General features: G+C 42.6%; 1 pseudogene; it reads right to left on the bottom strand.

Moving 5' to 3' along the window:
- Nucleotides 1–7,120: 7,120 nt before the first annotated feature.
- LOC146611110 (histone H1 pseudogene) lies at nucleotides 7,121–7,699 on the bottom strand (annotated as a pseudogene).
- Between the last annotated feature and the right edge of the window lie 15,321 nt (nucleotides 7,700–23,020).

Below are 23,020 nucleotides of genomic sequence, written 5' to 3'. Positions count from 1 at the left end.
ACATGAGGAAACAGCTGGCACACATGAACATAATGACGTCACAGTGGGAGAGTAAAACTGAACATGATGAACACAGAACACCAGACCTTTTCACAATAAAACAGGAAACATAATGAGACAGACATGACAACCCGAACTTGACAACGTAAGACACAGACATGAAACGCATGAAGAGCAGGGGAGATTTAACATGGTTGGAAACACGAGGGGAAAATAATAACTAGAAACACTTAGGCATAATAATACAAACTTGATAACAAATAAACTTAGGAAACCTGATAAGCTTAAACATACACTATGAACATCAAAAGAACTGAAACTCAAAACACTGGGTCATAAGACCCAGGACCGTGACAGAGCCCCCCCTTCAAGGGCGGATTCCAGACGCCCGAAACCATGAAAAACAAAAACAAAAACAACCCACCAAGGGCGGGCGGCGGGGGTCCAGGACGGAGGGCCTGGAACAAAGCCACAAAAACAAAACGTCCATCAAAAGCACAGGAGTACAGGGAACAGTTCATAACTCCTCAGGGGGCCGACCCGGAGGGCGACGGCACAGGAGTCCATAGTCCAAAGGTCCAGGGGGCCGGCCATGTGGAAGGTGGCAGTGGCGAAGCAAGCATGGCTGGCCACACTCGGGTGGCTTGGCCCGTGGCCGGCGGCGACGTGGACAAGACCTGTCGGGTGGCTTGGCTGGCGGCCGGCGGCAGTGTGGATGTGGACAAGACCCGTCGGGTGGCTTGGCTGGCGGCCGGCGGTAGTGTGGACGTGGACGTGACCTGTCGGGTGGCTTGGCTGGCGGGACGAGCAGAGGCGTGGCGTCGACCACTGGCTGGGTCGTGGCGGGCGAGACGAGCAGGGGCGTGGCATCGACCTCTGGCTGGGTCGTGGCAGGACCAGGCGAGGCAGGACCAGATAATGGCGCTGCAGGCGATGGCGTGGAGGGATGCTGGACTGGCTTGGCTGAACCTCCAGCTGGCGCAACAGGACCAGGCGAGGCAGAAGCAGAGGCTGAAGGCCCTGAGGCAGGACCAGGCGAGGCTGAAGGCCCTGAGGCAGGACCAGGCGAGGCTGAAGGCCCTGAGGCTGGACCAGGCGAGGCTGAAGACTCTGACGAAGCCGGGCCAGACGAGGACGAAGACTCTGACGAAGCCGGGCCAGACGAGGACGAAGACTCTGACGAAGCCGGGCCAGACGAGGACGAAGGCTCTGACGAGGCCGGGCCAGACGAGGACGAAGGCTCTGACGAGGCCGGGCCAGACGAGGACGAAGGCTCTGACGAGGCCGGGCCAGACGAGGACGAAGGCTCTGACGAGGCCGGACCAGGCGAGGACGAAGGCTCTGAGGCTGCGGCTGACGAAGCACAGGCTGGAGCTGCGGCTGACGAAGCACAGGCTGGAGCTGCGGCTGACGAAGCACAGGCTGGAGCTGGTCCTGACGAAGCAGAGGCAGAACCAGGTGACAGTGAGGCAACCACAGGTGGTGAAGCAGAAGGTGGCCAGACGGGCTCCTCAGGCCCTCCAGCTGACGAAGCATGAGGCTGAACGGGCTCCTCGGGCCCGCCAGCAGACGTGGCGTGAGGCTGGACGGGCTCCTCGGGCCCGCCAGCAGACGTGGCGTGAGGCTGGACGGGCTCCTCGGGCCCGCCAGCAGACGTGGCGTGAGGCTGGACGGGCTCCTCGGGCCCGCCAGCAGACGTGGCGTGAGGCTGGACGGGCTCCTCGGGCCCGCCAGCTGACGCTGAAATAGGCTGCACAAACTCCAACTCAGCCCCTGGCTCCAACCTGGCCTGGATCTCGGTCCCACAGTGGCTTAGCTGAGCCTCATGGCTAGCACTTCCAGTGCAAAATGTCTTATAATTTGGCTTCTTGGAAGCAAAGTTCATAGCATGATCAATACACTGGGATGCTAGGTAGTTGTGCAGAGGGATAAGATATTCCGTGGAAGACTTGGCTGGTGATTTTTCAGTCTTAGTCATTTCATAAACATGCCCATGAACCTTTAAGGCAGTGTTTGTTCCAATATTGTCCTTAGAAAAAGCGCGTGGATTCAGAATACAATCACCCACCTCATGTTGCTGTGAGCCGTGGTGACGACCTGGACGCCGCCTCCTCCTGGAAGCGGTGGTTGTGGAGGCCGGCGCCGCTACAGCTGAGGTGAATGTAGCACTGGAAGCAGCCACCGGTTGAGGTGAGGGAAACGCAGCACTTCTCTGCTGCAGTGGCGACATGGACATGGAGACAGGTGAGAGACTGAATAAGCCGACTGATAGGTTTGTAGCTTGAACCCATCCGCTGGAACGTTGAAGACAATATAATTACACTGCTAAGCAAGACACAAATAGGCAAAGTTCTTCATGTTACTCGTGCACGGGAGAGAACCGGACAACCGCTTGACTCCAGTTGGTCTCGTCCGTCCTCCCGTAACACTGTCCTTTTATTGAGGTTACATGAATATGCATAGGTTCATTAACATACGACGTCTACATACAAACAAAGAGTACCTTGCCTGTGTGTGTGTGTGTGTGTGTGTGTGTGTGTGTGTGGACTGCTGATCAAAGGGTTAAACATCCTTGGTCAGGAAGAGGGTAGCCTCCCCCTCACCCTAGATGGTTCATCCTAGATAACACGGTGAGGAAGTCCTGCAGTTCATCTAAACAAAGAGCACTTAGACTAGAACAGATGTAGCTACGTTAATCCTACCATAAAACAATAAGACACGGTATGACCTCTCATGCTCCCAAAGTGCTGTCTAATACACACAAAGTTTGCAGACTATCAAGGATCAAAACCTCTACCAATCTACAACTAATTACAAAACTCTAAGCATATATAAGTAAATATTTCTAAGCATAAATGACAATCAACAATACAAATCTAACATTTCCCCCCTTTTTGACCTTTATGCTTGAAAAGTTCCCAGGTATGAATACCTCATGTCTGACAGTTTCAATGCAAACCTTTTTATACTCAGCATATGTCAAATCACCCTAAATTACTGAAAAGGTACACAGTTTAATAAATGTATTAGCAGTTACCCCATTCATTGAGCTCATCTCATGGCAAACTGCATCTTACGAGCAACCAAAGAAATTGTTAATTTAATAGTGAAACTAAAAAAGTAACATTTTCAAAAACATCTCAGCTTGGTGGTGCTTCCTCCGGGTGTGCACATCACATGTCTCTCTGCAGAGTGGTTTAAGCTCTGCAGGGCGTCATGAATGTCTCTTCCAGTTGTTTCCATCACTGTCCATAGGACCAGAGTCCAAATGTATGTAGAATAGACATTCAAACATACCAGTTGGTTTTGTTGTTCGTCAACATGGGTCTCAGCTATTTCCAAGCTGCAGACCTCTCAGCACTCTAGTTTTATGGCCTCTTACCAGCCCCCATCACCTGACTTCAGACCTTCGTCTTGTGAGGGGGATATTTATGACTCCTTAATTGTCCACGCTCTGCAGAAAAAGCTCTCTGTGGAAAGGGTGCTGGGTTCCGTCATCTTACTGCTGTTATGATCCCAGCAGCCTTCAGAGTGTCATCGTATGCACAGTACAGTGGCACAGCGTTAGGTGATGTTCATAGGAAACTGCTGTCATCACCACCATAGCTTCTGGTTCCTGTGCTTTCACAGAATCATGATGTCATCCTCGAACTCCTTCTGCGCTGTCGATGGAGCTTGGCACGCTCCCCTCATCCCACGAGTTTTCATGTTCCAACGCTGCTGAAGGTTTAAGGCAGAGCACGTCGTACACCTTAGTTGTCTTCCTCAGCGTCAATATTGAATCTTTCATTTTATTTAAAATCTCCTGGAAGCTCAGTAGCACAGCTCTCTGTGTGATGTCTGCTGTGCTGAAGATGATCTCTGATCCTCCTGAAGCCTCTCTCCTGGCCTCAGCTCCCATCTTGTGGACGATCCTCTCCTCTATTTTGCAGGCAGTTTCATGGTCCTTGCTGTGGCTCCAAGGTCTGATCTCATGATGGGCCCCAACCAGCTTGACCTTTGACCTCAACCACTGCCTGGCTGTCAGCTATGCCTGGAATGGTTCACGCTTCTCACTGGGCCTCTGAAGATTTCTCAGGAGATTACTGCTGCACCTGTATTTCCTTGCTAAGAAGAAAAACTTCTATTTGGAGAGCATGTCAACAATCATCAAACCACATTCTTTAGTTCAGTGAACTTCACTTATAGGCCATCAAAGCCTCATCTGAACATGGATGCACCACTTGCATAGGTTTAATATTTGTAAATAAAACGGCTAATCACACAAATCACTGCAACAATAATAGTAAACATTGTTTAATGTTAATCCTTGCACTCCACCTCTTGACGCATGGACATTCCCATGCGCCAACACACCAAACCTGGATCCCTGTCTTAAAGAAAAAGATTAGCTAGATCATGTCCCAGGCAACATCAGGGCATCTCCTCTGGAGTAGCTCCGTAACCCTGCAATAAAAGATGTTAGCGTGTGTTGCATATTAAGTTTGCTTAACACCTGGCTCTCCCAGGAGCCTGCATACACACCATCACGGCCTGGAAAGCAAAATCTGGAAGTGAAATCAAACTTCATACCTGTAAACAATTGTATCATAAGAGTAATAAGCATTCAACATCAGCAAGACAAGTGTCATGTGCAGGTTTTCTCAAAGCAGTAACTACAACTATTACCCTAATTCACCTCAGACATGGATTATCCCATGTACTCTGTTAACATTAATGTAATCAGTGACTTCTCTTAAGCAAAGTCACTCCACTCATATATTATTATTATGGGTTCAAAAGTGGCCAGCAAATGAGCCCATAATAAACTATTCCATAAATACCGTAATCTCTTATTTGTTTTACTCATGTCACTTGTTCGCTTCAGCTGAATCTACTACAGCATTCTCAAAGAAACAAACATTAGCAATACACATTGACTGTGGTCAGACGGAGGTCAGACACAGGTCAACAGATTCTAGAGGTGCCATAAAACACCATAAAGTTAACACTCGCTGTGGAAACAGTAACACTGGTCTCATCACAGTATGTCTCAAACTATATTAATTTCTCCATCAACATATGCCTGTAACTACAGTTTTCTTCACCCATAAACCCAGAAATCTTGTAGTAGAGAAACATTAGCCAGTATTCCTATAAATCACATGATCAAACACATGAAGAACCGTAATGCTGTAAAAACGAAAATGCAAATGTTAGCGCTTGCGCAGGCGTATGCATACTTTGTCACAGTTATCTCTGTGAGCACACAAGCTAGTGAATGACACACACATAGTAAATTCACAGACACAGAAAATGGCATTTAAAATGTTAAATCATCACGCAACCTCGAGTGTTGCTGTCATCTTTCTGCTTCTGTAAAGGGAAGCACACACAGACTCATCTGCACCCCTGCCAGGCGGGGGTCAACTTCACACAGTCGTGTTACATCAGTAAAGTCTTGTCAGCTTTTGTCAGCTTTTACCAGTCAGTCAGTTTGTTTTCCTTTCACTCACTCATTCATGCATTCATTCTTTCTTTCTTTGCTGATAGGTTCCACTATCGTCGCATTTAGTTTCCACTCTCAGCAAAATGACGTCATTTCAAAAAGAAAAAGAAGAACTTTAGTTTGGATTACATCGCTGAATCCTTTTGGACTGGGACTGTCATTTAATAATTGTCCCAAATAAGTGGCTTTCTCCAGAGTCCATTTAAATGTGGAGAACTCACTTGGCACAATTTTCTCGACGACGTGTAGCATTTTTAATTCCCGACGTGCAGATCTGCTTAAAGAAAAGAAAATAGACAAACAAAATCAGTGCCTGTTCAAAAGATAAAAATGAAAAATAACAGAGATTATCAAACAAAACTTTCAGTGCACTGTGAAAGTATCAAAATAAAAAGGCCTTGTTAAGTCATGACACAAACTCCTCATCTCAGGTAAATCATACCATTAGCATGGTTCATCATACCATCATACTAATCGGCAGGCTCGACTTCACAACAAAAGAAAAATCATCAGCTAGATTCACTCCAAATCAACCATCAGCTGCACAACACACAACATAATCCTAATGTCTTATTAGCTATGAGTTTAATTACCAGGTCTGTGCTCTTCACTCATTTAGGCCACAGATCTATTTTATTCAATTTTCCTTTTCCCTTCATCATAAAACATGTGACATGCTGTCATGCACTTCACAAAACAGTCTGTTCTGACGTATTCAGAGTTGTGTATCTAAATACAGGATTCACTCGCACATCAAAGCAGGAAACTCAGTGTTTTAGAGTCTCCACTCAACACACAACAACTCCAACACATCTCATTCACTCATACTAGAATTCAGTCACCTTTCATTAATCTAAAACCGATCAACTAATTTGCATATCAGCTATTAACCCACTAAGTTGACAGGACGACAGAAAAGCATGTTCAAAATAGTATCACAAAAGACAATTTCCCTCATACAGTAAATTACATGTGCTGCCTCAATCAAGCAGGAAGCTTCTCCCAATTTACCATTTTAACAACTAAATTTATTGTCTGATCACTGGTTGGTCAAACCAGGATCTTTTTTCCCACAAAAGTTAAACTGTTGTCCTGCAACCTGGAGAGTCAATTTTTTGCATTGGATAAATTCAGTATTTAATAACAAGTGTCTGCTAAATTGACACTATTTTAACACTGATGAAAGATAACAAGCTAATTTTCATTACATGTGTTTGTGTTATTAGGCAGGTCTAATGCATGTCTGTGGAGCTGCATCTCCAGCAGAGCATGTTCTTAAAGCTGCCTTTCCTACACACTTCTCTGCTATTATTTAATCATTTCTTAACTAATGTGCTATGAGTCTTCATGAGTCATTTTGTGTTTGGAATTGTTAGTAGGGTTAATGCATGTTCTGCTTGTGTGTGTGTGATTTTGTATATGTTTCTATTTTCGCAATGTTTCAGACTCCGTCTCAATTTTCCAACTTAAGCAGTCAGTTTTCTTTTCCCCAGGTTTGCTAACCCAAATTTTGATTTCCCACATTAAATAATTCCTATGTGTTCTCACCTAGTCTTCTCACTCTGTTGTCCTCTCCCACTTCAACAGTCCAACAGCCGGCAGTTCTCCTTCAGCTTTGTCCTGTGTCCCACTGTCTCTTCTTGCCATTTTACTCCACAGGTGGCAAATGTCAAACTCCAACTGTTCAGTTCTCCTCAAACGTTTTCTTCACATGCACAGTGAAGTCACAGCCACTCTCACTATTGTCCTCTGATGCGGTTGACTTCGTGCTAGTGGCTGAAGTGCTGCTGCTGCTGCCTTCCTGGGCGACTTCTTAGCAGCTGCTACCGGTTTCTTGGCTTTGGCCGCGGCGGGCGTCTTAGCTTTGGTCTCAGTAACCCTGTTCATCTTGAAGGATCCGGAGGCCCCGGTGCCCTTGGTCTGCACCAGAGTGCCCTTCGCCACCAGACTCTTGATGGCGGTCTTGACACGGGCCTTGTTCTTGTCCACATCGTAGCCTCCGGCAGCCAGAGCCTTCTTGAGAGCGGCCACGGACAGGCCGTTGCGCTCCTTGGAAGCGGCCACGGCTTTCACAATCAGCTCGCCCACGCTGAGGCTGACCTTCTTGGGCTTGGAAGTCATCGTCTTCTTCTTCTTGGCCTGAACCTCGGTGCAGGGCGTGTTTATGATGGAGCCTTTCCCACCACAGCGCTGGCATGTTGAACGCATCATGAAGGGTCCATTTCTTTCATGTCGCTAGCCAGCATGCTAGCTGCATGTGGCTTGCCCGAGTCACTCAGTCCTTTTTGAGCATTTCAACATGCTGCCACCGCCATCTTGCTCGCCCCTCCGTGGAATTCATCCAATCAGACAGGAAGATGGGTTTGCTTTCTTCTGCTGCTGCTGTTTATCCACATTGCTGCTGCTTTGCTGGGACTTTTTGTGCTCAGGACTTGCTGCTGTCTCTTTATCATGGAGCTGCATTCCTTATCTTCAGGGAGGAGTGAGCTCGCTTGTGAGGTTGAGAGACACATGGCACTGTAAATAAGTCAGCCAGAAACTTGGCCTGCATGTTTCCAATGATGTTAAACTATAACTTTCTTCCGACCGCTGCATGTGGAAAATTGATTCAGGTCTGCTTTTCACCTGAAAGTGACAAACTAAGACATTTCATTATTATCATCACTGCTTAATCAACACACATCTCTCTCTCTCTCTGTGTTTTTGTGAACAGTCTTTTCTTAAAAGCAGAAAATGAAATTGTAGATGTTTTTGGCTGATCAACACAAAACCTTTTTCCTATGATTTTTCTTTTTCATCTACAATATAAGTTCATTCTCTTTTTCACCCTTTTTTTTCTTCTTCTTTACAATAGCTGGTGATCTGCAGAATCACCGCTCTCACTCACGATCAAAGGCAATTACTTTTACACAGCGCACAAAAACACTGTGACGTCAGACACATTCACACTCACTTTGTCATCTGCAAAAATAAATCACATGGCTGATGATATGTGCCATGGTGATCCGTAAATATGATCACCAGTTTATTTAACTATTTTTCAACCCAACAAACAAATAATCAAAAACATGATGCTGATGTTATGAACACTCTACACACAAGTCAAGATGCAGGAAAACTGCTCACGGAAACACTGCACACTCCCTGTTTCCCCCTCTTTGAGTAGTTCCCAGACAGCTCTTGATCTGATAACGTGTAGCTTGCTCATCAGCTCAGAAAAAAAACTGCAACGCAACATCACACAGTAGTTGCTCTGCCCACAGCGGCAAAGTCTTACACTTTCATATTCAACACAGCTCCTCCATCATGTACTTTTAGATGTTTCATACAGGGTTCAGCATATTAGTCGTTTTCACAGGTGTGCTCTACATCTCAACAATGGTTCATAATAAGACGACAGTCTTCCACACAGGTCAAGTGCCTCTATGCACTTCATTAGTTTAAATATTTATCTATATCACTTCACCTCACATGTCATCGTACTGAATTTAAGCAACCACAAGCGTAATGTAGATGACTTTTAACAACTATCCACCTCAATTACGTCTATGGTCTGGCACACAGGCTGAAGAGTTAACGTTTTGTGTCAGCAAGGGGTGGGGGGACAGCCACCCACCAGAGCATAGCTGCTGATGTGGGCTGGCCTTCTCCACACGCTCTTCAAGGCTGGTGTGTTTTCTGAAAACTTCTAACATTTTAATCTCTTCCATTTTTAAGCCTGCGATTAACCGCACGGCTCAGGTCCGCGCGAAACCCGCGTGACCGCACTCGCGTGAACCCGCGCAGCTGTGGAGCCGTCGCTCCCTCTCTTTTTTACATAAATACTTTGTGCTGCCAGGAGCAAAGTCCAGCACAAACGTCTGTCTCCCTCCGACTCACTCTTGGTTGCTTAGAAACCCATGATAACAACAACAGTCGGTGTCACAGACCACATGTTCTGCTCCGCACACACCCACACAACAACAACAACGACGACGACGACAACAAAAACAACACAAAATAGGCCTATCGTCCAGCACAGTCTGGACCCCGCGGAACTTCTCAACGCCCCACAAAGTGGCGGAGAACTCACCTCTAGCCACACAAAGTAGCGAGGAACCTCTTGCTCCACAAAGTAGCAAGGAACCCGGGTATCGCTCCACAAAGTAGCGAACTTCTCAACGCCTCACACAGTGGCGGAGACTGCACAACCACACGGTTATAGAGTCGGGCTCTTCTCAACGCCTCACACAGTGGCGGAGACTGCACAACCACACGGTTATAGAGTCGGGCTCTTCTCAACGCCTCACACAGTGGCGGAGACTGCACAACCACACGGTTATAGAGTCGGGCTCTTCTCAACGCCTCACACAGTGGCGGAGACTGCACAACCACACGGTTATAGAGTCGGGCTCTTCTCAACGCCTCACACAGTGGCGGAGACTGCACAACGACACGGTTATAGAGTCGGCCTCTTTAAACTTACTTGGCATTGCTTAGAGTGTAATATCAGCCCGAATCCCGCCGACCGTCATTCATCGAGGAGAAAAGACAGACCGCGAATCCACAGGAACTTCCTGGCTGACGTCAGTCTTTCAGCGTGCCTCTCCTCCCCTCGGTGAATGCGATTCCAGGGCTCCGGCATCGAAGGACCAATTAATGATAGGTTTGTAGCTTGAACCCATCCGCTGGAACGTTGAAGACAATATAATTACACTGCTAAGCAAGACACAAATAGGCAAAGTTCTTCATGTTACTCGTGCACGGGAGAGAACCGGACAACCGCTTGACTCCAGTTGGTCTCGTCCGTCCTCCCGTAACACTGTCCTTTTATTGAGGTTACATGAATATGCATAGGTTCATTAACATACGACGTCTACATACAAACAAAGAGTACCTTGCCTGTGTGTGTGTGTGTGTGTGTGTGTGTGTGTGTGTGTGTGTGTGTGTGGACTGCTGATCAAAGGGTTAAACATCCTTGGTCAGGAAGAGGGTAGCCTCCCCCTCACCCTAGATGGTTCATCCTAGATAACACGGTGAGGAAGTCCTGCAGTTCATCTAAACAAAGAGCACTTAGACTAGAACAGATGTAGCTACGTTAATCCTACCATAAAACAATAAGACACGGTATGACCTCTCATGCTCCCAAAGTGCTGTCTAATACACACAAAGTTTGCAGACTATCAAGGATCAAAACCTCTACCAATCTACAACTAATTACAAAACTCTAAGCATATATAAGTAAATATTTCTAAGCATAAATGACAATCAACAATACAAATCTAACACCGACTCTTACTCCTGTAGCCGGTGAAGGAAGAGCTGCATCACCGCAGGGCTGGTGTGATTCAGCCTGCACACTGGGCACCTGCTCAGACGATGATGGTGAGGCAGAGGAGATCGTGGCTGTAGCAAACTTCTTTAAATCTGCAGGCAGGCAGTCCATAAAACCTGGGTTAGCCGTGGCTATCCGGGTCAACTGAGCCCGAATAGCCTCCTTCTCCTCCCCCTGCTTCCCTGCACAGGAGATAATCCAAAGTCCACGAAGCTGTGTAACACGAATCTTGAATTCAAAAAAGTCACTGAAATAAATGTCCGCTGGGTCCAGCATGGTCAGGTCGTTCTGTCACAGTCTGGCGAGAGCAGACTGTATGTATTGTGAAGAGTGGACCCAAAATGCAGACACCAAGGAACTTGGATCAAAACTTGAGTATCAACAAAAAGCGAGCCGTTTAATGAGGCTGGCAGAAAAGGTACAAATAAAGGGCAAGGCAAACAGAAATAAAACTAACATTAACCTAAACTGGGAGAACTAAACAAACAACATGGAAAAACCTGGACATGAAACCTAGAAACATGGCATGGAGAACATGGCGTGAACAACAGACGACCTGACAATCACACACTGAAAACAGAGGACTTAAATACACAGGAGGTGATTAGGGGAAGTGGAGACACATGAGGAAACAGCTGGCACACATGAACATAATGACGTCACAGTGGGAGAGTAAAACTGAACATGATGAACACAGAACACCAGACCTTTTCACAATAAAACAGGAAACATAATGAGACATAGACATGACAACCCGAACTTGACAACGTAAGACACAGACATGAAACGCATGAAGAGCAGGGGAGATTTAACATGGTTGGAAACACGAGGGGAAAATAATAACTAGAAACACTTAGGCATAATAATACAAACTTGATAACAAATAAACTTAGGAAACCTGATAAGCTTAAACATACACTATGAACATCAAAAGAACTGAAACTCAAAACACTGGGTCATAAGACCCAGGACCGTGACAAGATTCTCTGAGTGTGATGGATAGTAATAGCCCCTCTGTTCAGCCACCTGTGAAAGAACACAAATGCTGGCAGTTATGACTAACAGTGATGAAAAGCTAATGTGTGATCTGCGTCAAAAATGCATCCATAAATCTCAAAAGCAAAAAAGCTTCTCAGAACCAGTTCTTAAAATTTTACCACTCTGGAGAGTTACAGTATGCTTGCAGACTTTTAACCCCTTTTCACTACAGACGCAATATGAGCTTCCATTTATGATTGGCCTGTGCAGTGCACTTTCTGCTGTTTTGCAGCAAAAATGATGGTTAAGTCTGTTTTTTGTAAATCTGAAGACTTAGTGTGCAAACAAAGGGATGTCACTGATATTAAAAAGAAGCTATATGGAGATTTTAAATCTGTGAATCAATATAGCTAAGTAGCAACATTTTTGTCACCATATCACTTTTGGTTTTTGATATTTACAGTTTCTCTTCTCTTTGATGGGATCACTGATGGATTGTTTCATGGGGACTAATCCATACGTCCTTGGTTGTGATACAGAATACTTTTCATGGGTTCTCAGCTAGTGCAATTTTGTGTGTGAAATGTATAAATTTGATGGCATGAACAATGCATTGAGCCTGCTGCTATTAAGGTGAGATGATGAAACCTTCTTAATTAATTAAATTAAATTAAATTAATTAAAAGTCAAAGGATTAGTCTGACCTCAGAAGAATCACTGCTTTCTTAAACTTGTTTAAATAATTGTTCATAATTGTTTATTTTCATTTTCATTACCAGAAAAATTTTGTTATGGGTTTTCAAGTCTATTAAAATGCTCTCCATCAATTTTCTGCTACTCATCTGGGTCTGGGTCACCAGGACAGGAGTCTGAGAAGACGTCTTTCCCTCTTCCTGACCACCTGCTCTAAAACACCAAGGTATTTCCAAGCAAGTCAAGAGATGTGGGTTTGACTCGAGGGAGTTTCAATAGCATCCAACTGTCAAGGCTTCTGCCTTTCATCTTTTGTCTCCATCCCTTTTCCTTTGACGTTGTGTTTTGACCGCCACCCGATCCACATTGCATGGGAACCTTACTTCCCTTCTTGAAGGTGTTGGATCCACAGGAGGGCTGGCCCATGGACTATGTTACCTCTGGGTGCGGTAACATAGTCCACTGTTTTTTTATACCATAAATGCCTTGTGAATCACATTTAGTTTGACCTCTTCACCCAGGTGTTGAAAAACACTAATCTTAACCTTTGTGATCGCAACAGAACATGGGGCAGGTGTTGAGTGGATCATCTACCAATCTGAAGGTCAGTGGAGTGATTCTGAGTCATGCAGCTTGCTGCAGCTTGTGGAAAAGGATCCTTAGTCAAGATACTGAACTCCGAGTTAACAACAGTGCATTCATCAGTTTGTCCTTAGGTATAGATAAAAGCATTGTATGTATATTGAATGTGTGTGTTTGGGTGAATGAGACTTGAAAGTGCATTGAGTGGTCAAAATTAAACACCAGTCCATTTATCATTTATAAACCTGTCAACTACGGTAAGATGGCAATTCATAGAATTCGGTTAATTTTGTTCTATGTACAGACAGAGGTCTTCTATCTTTCAAGGCAATAATTTCAATTAAATAGTGTTTTCAGCACAATGCAAAAACTTCAAGGACCACATACTTCTCTCACTTTGAGCATGCAATTTTTTTTTTTTTTTTTTTTTTTCTTTTTTTTGCCTGTCCCGTTTGGCTCTTTTGCCATCAGAATTGTTGTCTAAAGGCAAAGAAAGATGCCCAACGGATTTACTTTACCAAACTGACCATCCCAGCCTTGCCGTAATGGTCCATTTGATTCACCTTTTATTGTTTATTTTATTTTCACTTACTGAATACGGGACAGACTTGACTGGGGGAAAGAAGGGGAGAAAGAAAGAGGGAAAGAGAAACAGCTGAGAAGAGGGACGGGGGAGAAGGGCAAAAGACAAAAACCAACAGAACGGGCAGAGAAAAAAAAATGCATATATCAATCACCTGGATCACCTGCTGAGAAAGAAAAAAGAAAGCAAGCAGAAGAGAACAAGAGTAATAGAATAAACAACATCACAATGATATATGGGAATATGACAGTAAATACTAAATGTTAAACATTATTGTGCAGCACATAAGATCAACAGAACACAGTGTGCTTTGAGGTAGGAGCCAAAAAGGGTGTAGTTTGTGGGTGTGATCACCCGTGTGTACACCTGTGAGCATGGACGCGCTTGTTTTTTGTTTTTTAAAAGGTTCCTTCATGTAATAATCTGCTAGAGGGTGTGGGGGGGCCACAGCCCCGTCCTCCAGGGCGTGAAGCAGGTGTGGAGGAGATCAAAACTCCAGACATCCAGAGGCCCCCAGAACACAAGAGACCAAGGAAGACCAACAGAGGGGCAGCTGCGCCACTGTCCCGGAAAGAGCTGAGGAGAGTCCCAGATGCATGCAATTTTTAAAGGTCTTTTTTTATGGTTCTCGAAGTATAGCAGACAAAAGAAATCACTTGACTTCTGCTTCTTCCATAAATTAATCGCATGACTACCACTTTCACTAACTGCACTGACTGAACCGGTGACGAAGGGCAGTTGACATCTCACCTTCATCAACGAGCAACAATTACACTTTCTTTCACTTCTTTGACAGCTGGCGTAATTCTAAGGTTACCGCCACACATCACTAACCGCAGTATTATTAAAGCAAGGCCAAGAAAAACACTACTGTGGTTACTAATGTGAATCATCCAACATCAGCTCAGACGTTTAGAAAAGTAAGCCGGTACAGGGCATGAGCATATCCATCCAGCTCACAAAGACACTGAAATCACCAATGCAATCGCATTGCAAATCGGCCGGGGATAGGCTGTCTACTAAACACAGTGAGTAACCAAGGCTTCAGGAAAATTGTGAACATGCTGGATGAAAGATGCAGTTCCAAAGTGGAAAAACCTGCACTACTCATCATAGGGGGATATACAGAGGGCTCTTACAGCTGTTGAGTACATTGCTACAAATTTCAGTCACATCTGTCATGCAGGTATACTGAATGAAGTTAAACATTTGATTTTTTGCAGACAAATACAGTGTTTATTCACATGAATTTCAGTGCATTTCCTGGAAGCAAAGATGTTTTCATTAACAGAAATGTGACGCAATGTAAAAAGTGAAACAGAACTGTGGATTAAATTTTCTGATAAGTGTATTTTTCTTCTGAAAGATGCACTAAAGGTGAATATGGAGGAACAAATTTGTATGAAGGCTGTGTGCATGCAGGAGTGGTAGTAGGAGGACCCAATGTGCAGACACTCGGAGGCGGAATGTGAACTCAAAAGGGCAACAAAACTAGGAATACAAAAGACACTTACGTGGACAGCACACACAGCTAGACAGTGTTGGTCAAGTTACTTGAAAAAAGTAATCAGTAACTAATTACTGATTACTTCCCCCAAAAAGTAATCCCGTTACTTTACTGATTACTTATTTTCAAAAGTAATTAATTACTTAGTTACTTAGTTACTTTTTAAAAACACGGTTTACAACCTGAAGAGGTGATAAAGCGATAGATCTTTCAGCCCAATTCTACTTTTTCTATATAATCCATCATACAAAATGTAATCAAATGGAAAAGTCTCTTTTTTTAACTTGTTTATCAGTTTTAATCTTTTAACTTTATGCATCAAGCAAAAATTTAATTATATGCAACATTCTCTGACTTGAATAAATTAGTTTAACATTTAAACCTATTTTCTGCACATTCCAGCACATAAAATAAAATATTTTTTGTGTTTACACTCAGTCTTTCAAATAGATGCAAGTAAAACACAGCAGAAAATAAATAAAGTCAAAGACTCAGTGGTCCTGTTGCTCTATTTTCACCTGTAAAGCAGGACTGCGGTAGGCGGAGGTTTACCCTGGTGCAGGTGTGCTGCGGTCAGTGGAAGAATCCACGAGTTTCTCTGTGAATTTCCCATTACGTGGTAGCGCACTCGGTGCTTGCTCGGAAGTTTAGGGGTTTTTTTCGCTGTAAAAAGAAGTTTTCTTCCCACACACGATGGACGCTAATGTTTTTGTCACTTTTTATGGAATCAAACTCAAAGTAAGGTCAGTGCTTCCACGCTTTAAACGCTGCACGCTCATACTCTCTCCCACAATCGATATGTGATCCATTGTTGATCTGCACACAGCTTTTGTCACTAACGTCGCACTCGCGTTACTTGTAACGCGTTACTGCCCATCTCTGCAGCTAGATAAGGGTAGATCGCGACACCGACAAAATGAAACACAGGGCTTAAATACATAGAGGGAGCAATGAGGGAATATAGGGAAAATAATTGTGACAATTAATGTGCAGTCCTATATAAATTGTTCCAGAGATTTAAAATATAGGATTGCACTTTTTAAATTAAATCTGCAGGAAAGACTAACATACCTTCAGTGCAGGATTGATTCCAGTCTGAATAATAGTAACTTACACATGAGCCTTTAAAGCTGGCAACCACACTGATAAGATCCTGACGATGACCCACAGTAAGTCTGACTGTGCACTGGTCTTACAGTGAAAGTATTCATTACACGTGTGCTTGGAGTTCTTACCTTTAAGCGACTGTGAATTCCTCACTAATGTGCTATTTCCTGTTGCTATTCCTTACACACAGCAACACAGCTTGAGCGTGAGATGACGTTAAAACCATTAGAAAGAAAATCCATCAAACACACACTCCACTAAATACTTTTGATGGTGCAGGGTTGTTATAATTCTGAGTGCAAATGAAAACCTCAAATTGCAGCTGCCAGCTATTTTCACAGTCAAACCAGGACATGATAGCTTTGTAAATAGTAAAGTAAATAACACACAACTTCAGTCATGCATCTAGCAAGCTTCTTCCAACTACGGTTTCTGACTCAAATAATATACAAATGCAAGCAAACATATTAACTGCAATTTGTCTGGAAATCCAAATATGATTAGTGGATGACAGTTATTTGTTTGACAGTTTAGCCTTCAGCAAGAGTATTTTATACATATGCAGCAAGAATCTAATAGCCGTCCCCTATAAACGCCCATCGGCTCTAGACTTCAGCTAGGATTGTCTTCTCATATGCAGTGCACTGTTTGATACACAGCCACACCACAGGGAGCATCTCTACTGGTCTATGCATGGCTGAGCACCATCTTAACCACTGTCAATGTAAAGAACTATCAGCAGGCATTTAGTCCTAATTATGTCCCATCATTGTAATTATCCCGTGTGTCAGTCACAGAGACATGGCAAAAGACTGCAATACAAAAGTGTCCTTACTCATGCAGTCTGTATTCCTATATTTAATGCCATCCATCATTAATGTGATCACTGTGTTACATATGAAGTTAAATCATGTGATCTGGGTCGCCATGCACTCATGTAGTTGCAGTAAGTGTGGTCTTAATATACAAGAACATATAGTATTAATATAGTCAGCTGCATTAAAACTGATTCAGAGTGCTGAGATTGATAGTGTCATTATCAAACAGTCAGTGTAACAGATGTGGCGATCCATCCTCTTCATCTTATTAAAGATGTGGCAATGCAGCTTTCATTATTTAACCTCCCTGACTGGCAATAGCTGCTTGTTGAGTGACATAGGTGACAAGAAGATTCATTTCAAAGGATTCTTCTTGTGTACATCAGTTCTTACGAGTAGATGGAAAATATTTCATACTGTACAACAAACCGCTGTCATTCTCGAAGCAACACATTATGAGTGTGAGATGCGGGTATCTCAGATGTGCTTTAGGCATTCTTTAGCATCTGCATTAAGATGTTTCAGATGGGTCATCCAGTCCCAACTGGTACATATGGACACTTTTAAAGGGCACTTTGGCATCAGATTTAAATACAGTGAGTAACCACCATCTTTAATGCAAAGTTTAAGCTTTTTCAACTTGATTTTCACCATAACGAGAAGAAAAATAGAAGCTATAAAAACAAGTCTAGTGATAACACTGAAGGGTTTAAATGTTCTTTTCCCAAGTATTTCAATCACATTTACCCTTTATCATAAAGGGTAAATGTGTCAAGTGTTGTTAAGGGATGCATTTTAACACAATCCACTTTCTAACCCTGTTAAATCTCTTAAATAATTAGGTGCAGATCTTTTAACTAAGAATTAGATCTAAGTGTTAGAATTTGATCTAAGTGACCTAAACTTGTTTCAAGTTACTTTGGTCTTGTTCTTTGGATCTTTGGAACAAGCTGCCAGCTGACCTGAGGTCAAATACAAAGTATTTGTGTGTGTGTGTGTGTGTGTGTGTGTGTGTGTGTGTGTGTGTGTGTGTGTGTGTGTCTTTAATGTTTACATATAATGAAAAAAATATATAAATAAAATGGGCTTTGCCATCTTGTTCACCTACAACTAACAGTAATTTTTGGTGCGTGAACCTTTTAGTTTATAGCTGAAGAAAAAATGAAAAAACACAGACAGCATCGTCAGAAGAAAAGTTGATAAAATAAATAAAAATTTTTGTGTTGTTCGATACATATGCGTACCGAACCAAAAGCACTGTATCGAACGGTTCAATATCGATATGAGTATTGTTGCACCCCTACTGTATACGTAATTCAAGAAAGCCCAATCCACACTGTGAAGGTAACAAGAGCAAGCAAGTTAAAGTTAAGAAATAAAAAATTTAAAAACAGCATTACACTCCTGACGTCAAAGTCCGTCAACATGATGGATTTGTCCCTGTGTGACTGGAAACTTTCAAAGCATTAAAGCTTTAACTCTTTGATTTTTGGGGGCTGGTGCCAAAACTCAATGTTTACAGTGCTTGTCTCACAACGCCGGAATGATTTTCTGTTATCAACCTTGGCTGTACTGTAGCTATGCTGATGTTACATCATCTGCACAGGGTCTCTTTCATTCCTCTTCAAACAGTAGCCAGCTGCCTGAGTGAAAGAAGGATTTTCTGACTCACATATCAATCTGCTTTCTACCAAGATTTTCATAAAGAACTGACTCAGAAATCAAACTAAAACTGCAACACAAACAACAAGATTTACCCTTTTGCTGTTTAACACCTTATGGTTTAATTTTGATCAGATTCACTGCAGATCTCACACTGTGCATTCAATGTAGCAAGCACTATAGCTGCTTGTGGTTCATAAAACAGTTAATAAAACATAAAACAATCAAAGACTGTAAAACAAAGTCACCTAATCCTAACTGCAAAGAACATTTTAATGGCGTCCATGGATCTTACTTTAGTCTCGTCCACCCCATTCCTGAAATTTATTCTGATATTGGCTGCTATTTGGGTAAAGTAAACCATCAGTGATTTTTATTTTATTTCCCTTTTAAATCTAAATGCATGTAATGATAATATCTTTGGAAATAAGGTAATGCAATGTGTGTGTAAGTATGTTTGCATGTGTTGAGGTCACCTTCTCTCCATGGCCCATGTCTTCATTCTTAATGTCGCTCAGTGTTTTCCAGTTCATGTTTAATCCTGTGCCTGCTGACCTGGTCTCTGTCAGCGACTGGCTGTTGACTGCAAAGCCTTCCCGGTCATACCTATAGAGATGACACGTACATGAATAAATATGCGTCGATTAGGCATAGCATTATAAGCACTGACAGGTGAAGTGAATAATACTGATTCTCTCTTCATCATGGCGTCTGTTAGTGGGCTGGATATATTAGGGAGTGATTGAATATTTTGTCCTCAAAGTTGATGCGTTAGAAGCAGGATAAATGGACATGTTTAAGGATTTCAGTGAGTTTGACGAGGGCCAAATTATGATGGCTCGATGACTGGGTCAGCGGGGTGTTCACAGTCACAATCTATTAATAGCAGCCCAAGGAAGGAACACTGGTGAACCAGTGACAGGGTCATTAACGGCCAAGGTTCACTAATGCATGTGGAGAGCGAACAAATGAGCTACTGTAGCTCAAATTGCCGAAAACGTTTATGCGAATTTCTGATTAAAAAGTGTCCGAATACACAGTGCATCACAGTTTCTTGTGTACGGGGCTGTATAGCTGCAAAACAGTTAGGGTGATTATGGCCCCTCTTCACCACTGAAAGTGAGGATCAGAACTGGAGCAGAGAGCAATGGAAGAAGATGGCCTGGTCTGATGAGTCAGATTTTCTTTCACAACATGTGGATGGCCAACTTTGTGTGCATTGATTACCCACAAAACACCTGGCACCAGGATGCACTATGAGAATAAGGCGAGTCGGCAGTGGCAGGGTGATGCTTTGGGCAATGTTCTGCTGGGAAACCTTGGATCCATCCATGTGGATGTTACTTTTACATGTAGTAGCTACCTAGACACTGTTGCAGACCATTGTGGAGCAGGGAAATTATTTTACTGCTATTGTTAAATAATTGTCATCATTACCATTGCATTAATAATATAATCTGGAGTTTATATTGCGTTTAGAGGTTTAAACAGTGTGTCTTTCAGAAAGGCTAAAAGTAACAGGACAGGAAACAGGCTTGGAGAGTTTTGCAGAAGTGAAAGTTATTTTGAGCAGCAGGCTAAGACGAGGCTTTAACAATGTAACAGATAGCTTTAAGAAGGCCTTAAGATGTTATGCATACAGTTATTATGTTGACCTTGTATTTCAGGTGCAGTTATGACTATTTTATACACAATGCATATCTGTGCTTATTAAAGAGTTGGAGCTCGGTCAATTAATTGGGGGTTGGAAGCTTTGTTCGGCGCGATGTCCGGACAATCTATTGTGCAAGTGACTTGGAGCCATAGAAGGAATTGCAGTACATGCTTACAAAACACTTATATATCAGGTCATTTCATATTAAGGTTTTAGTAGAAGTTCTTGGTTAAAACATTTATTTAGTAGAAGACATACATATAGTCTCAGTGAGCCTCTGGTCTGGTGAAAGGTCAGAAGTGCAACAGGTGAATTGAGAAAGAGCATTTGAGGACGAGACACAGACAGTTAGTAGGTGAAGAGGTGACACAAAGAGCATGTGAGGTCAACACATACACACACATGAGTTAGATTTATTTAGAGGAGAGATTAGTCATGTCTCGGCAAGAAAGAGGAACAATTCACTTTAAGACAAGAACGGAAAGTACCAGCCATGAAAATAGAAGATGATCTTCTGGGTTAAAAGTCATTGTGGTGTTGATCTGATCTATGTATAAAATGTATCTGTGACGCATGAAGGGGCGTCAGTAAATCAAACCCTGATGCTATAAAATATCTGTTTATGCTTTGATTAAGTCGGAGATCACTTGCTGTCGGCGTACAGAGTATCTTCCCACACGTGTGTTCATTAAAATCATTGTTTGACCAAGACCTTCTGGACCATGGGTGGTTTGTACTCTCCTTCCTCAATTTTGAACCTTAACATTAAAATAACAGTTTCAGTTTTACCATATCCAAATGATCAAAAACCCCAAAAGTCCTAAAATGATCCTAAATTATTAAACAATTAAATTGTTTAATAATTGTACAGGAATCTTCACGATTCACCATGTACACCCTTTCAGTGAAATAGCATTCCTTGAAGTCTCTTTCCGCAGGACATTGCACCCTGCCACAAAGCGAAAATGGTTCAGGAATGGTGCATGAGGTATTTACTTGGTCTCAAAATTTCAAAGCCCTCAATCCAATCAAGCATTTGTGGGATGTGCTGGACAAACAAGCCTGATCCATGGAGGCTAATATCTTGGTCCAGATACCACAGCATACCTTCACGGATCCAGTGGAATCCATGACAAGTCAGGGCTACATGGCAGCAAAAAGGGTCCCAACACAATATTAAACAGGTGGTCATAATGTTATGCCTGATGGGTGTATGTCCAGGCATGCCTATGAACCAAAACACATTGGTATATTCTTTTTAAATTGTCATGCACATTATACAGAGAGCAGGGAAAAGAAATACGGATTTGATAAGTCAAAAGAAAGCACACCGTATGCTTGAGGACACAAGTAAAGATCCCTGGATACTGAAAATATTAAACTACACTAGATGTTCCATAAACACTGGACCTGAATATGTTCAGCAGTGTATCTATTTGTGAAAAAGAAAGTGTCAAAGCAAATGTGTGTATATTTTTTTACATGTTTGTTCTATGGCATTTTCTTGAGGAGTAACTAAACTCAATCACTAACTGCACTGTATCAATTATAATCCAAATAAGCATCTTCAGACATGTCTGAATCGCTCTTGTAACTGATTTCCAGACACAACATCCTGCAAAATATATGATCTGACATATGGCTGCCAAATGCATTAACAGACCATTTATCATTTTTTCTCTGCATACATTAGTATCCACATACACAGTTCATTCACCAAGTGAAAAATACAAATAAATAAAACCTATGCATAATAGTGTCTATGCATGCCTTTTATTAATTTATCTACCTTTATAATATACCATCTAAAATCTTCATGGATCAGTGTGACTCCTGCTCAGCAGTCTAACTAAGCAGTGCAATCTAATCAACTCATCATCCAAATTCATCAGCTTCCTTGAATTATGCAAAGAAGTCTGGTCCAAACAATCCCACATAGCACTGCATCGCCACAGGAAGTAGAGTCAGACAGACCTCCTTTGTCTTTCTAAAGCACAGACCTAAATATAAAAAAGAAGTGGATAACTGTCTGGTACTTGACTAACTTCATTGTCATTCATTGACTGCTGCCAGCATGTAAACTTGAATAAGCACCAAACAGCAGCTGAGATCGAGAGGAAAAGCTGCGGATTAGAGGAGAATGGAAGGAGTGATGAAAGGAAGGAGGGTGCTGTTCTTTTACTTATTTAGCCCTTTAAATATCAACACCAGAGACCAATAAGACCAAGATTAAAGCTAGATCAATGCAGCCTACCCCTTCACTTTCTCCTGCACACATAAGTAACTGGCATAACTAATATAACGTACCCGTAAAAGTGGCCAAAATGATCAATCATGGAACAATTAGCAGAATTCATAATGCAGTCATTAACAATTTAAAAGTGTAAAAAAAGAAAAAAAAAAAAAAAAAAAAAAAAAAAAGAAGAGAAAAATAAGCAAGTGAAAGCAAAGCACAACAGTATAAAGTGCAAACTTCCCAAAAAGTGTATGACCCATAGTCTATTGGTTAAAAAAAGATAGCTATCTCCTGGTATCTAATATTATAGCTGCTGTTACATCAAGCCATCAACACCAGGGACACATTGTGTATATGTTAGTGTTAGTACTGTTATTTGAAAGTATTATTTTAAAAAA

Source organism: Diplotaxodon limnothrissa, linkage group LG20 (assembly GCF_057381915.1).
Source record: "Diplotaxodon limnothrissa isolate DT_005_m linkage group LG20, D_limnothrissa_male_GT1.1, whole genome shotgun sequence".
Taxonomy (NCBI): domain Eukaryota; kingdom Metazoa; phylum Chordata; class Actinopteri; order Cichliformes; family Cichlidae; genus Diplotaxodon; species Diplotaxodon limnothrissa.
This window is presented reverse-complemented; position numbering and strand designations above follow the sequence as displayed.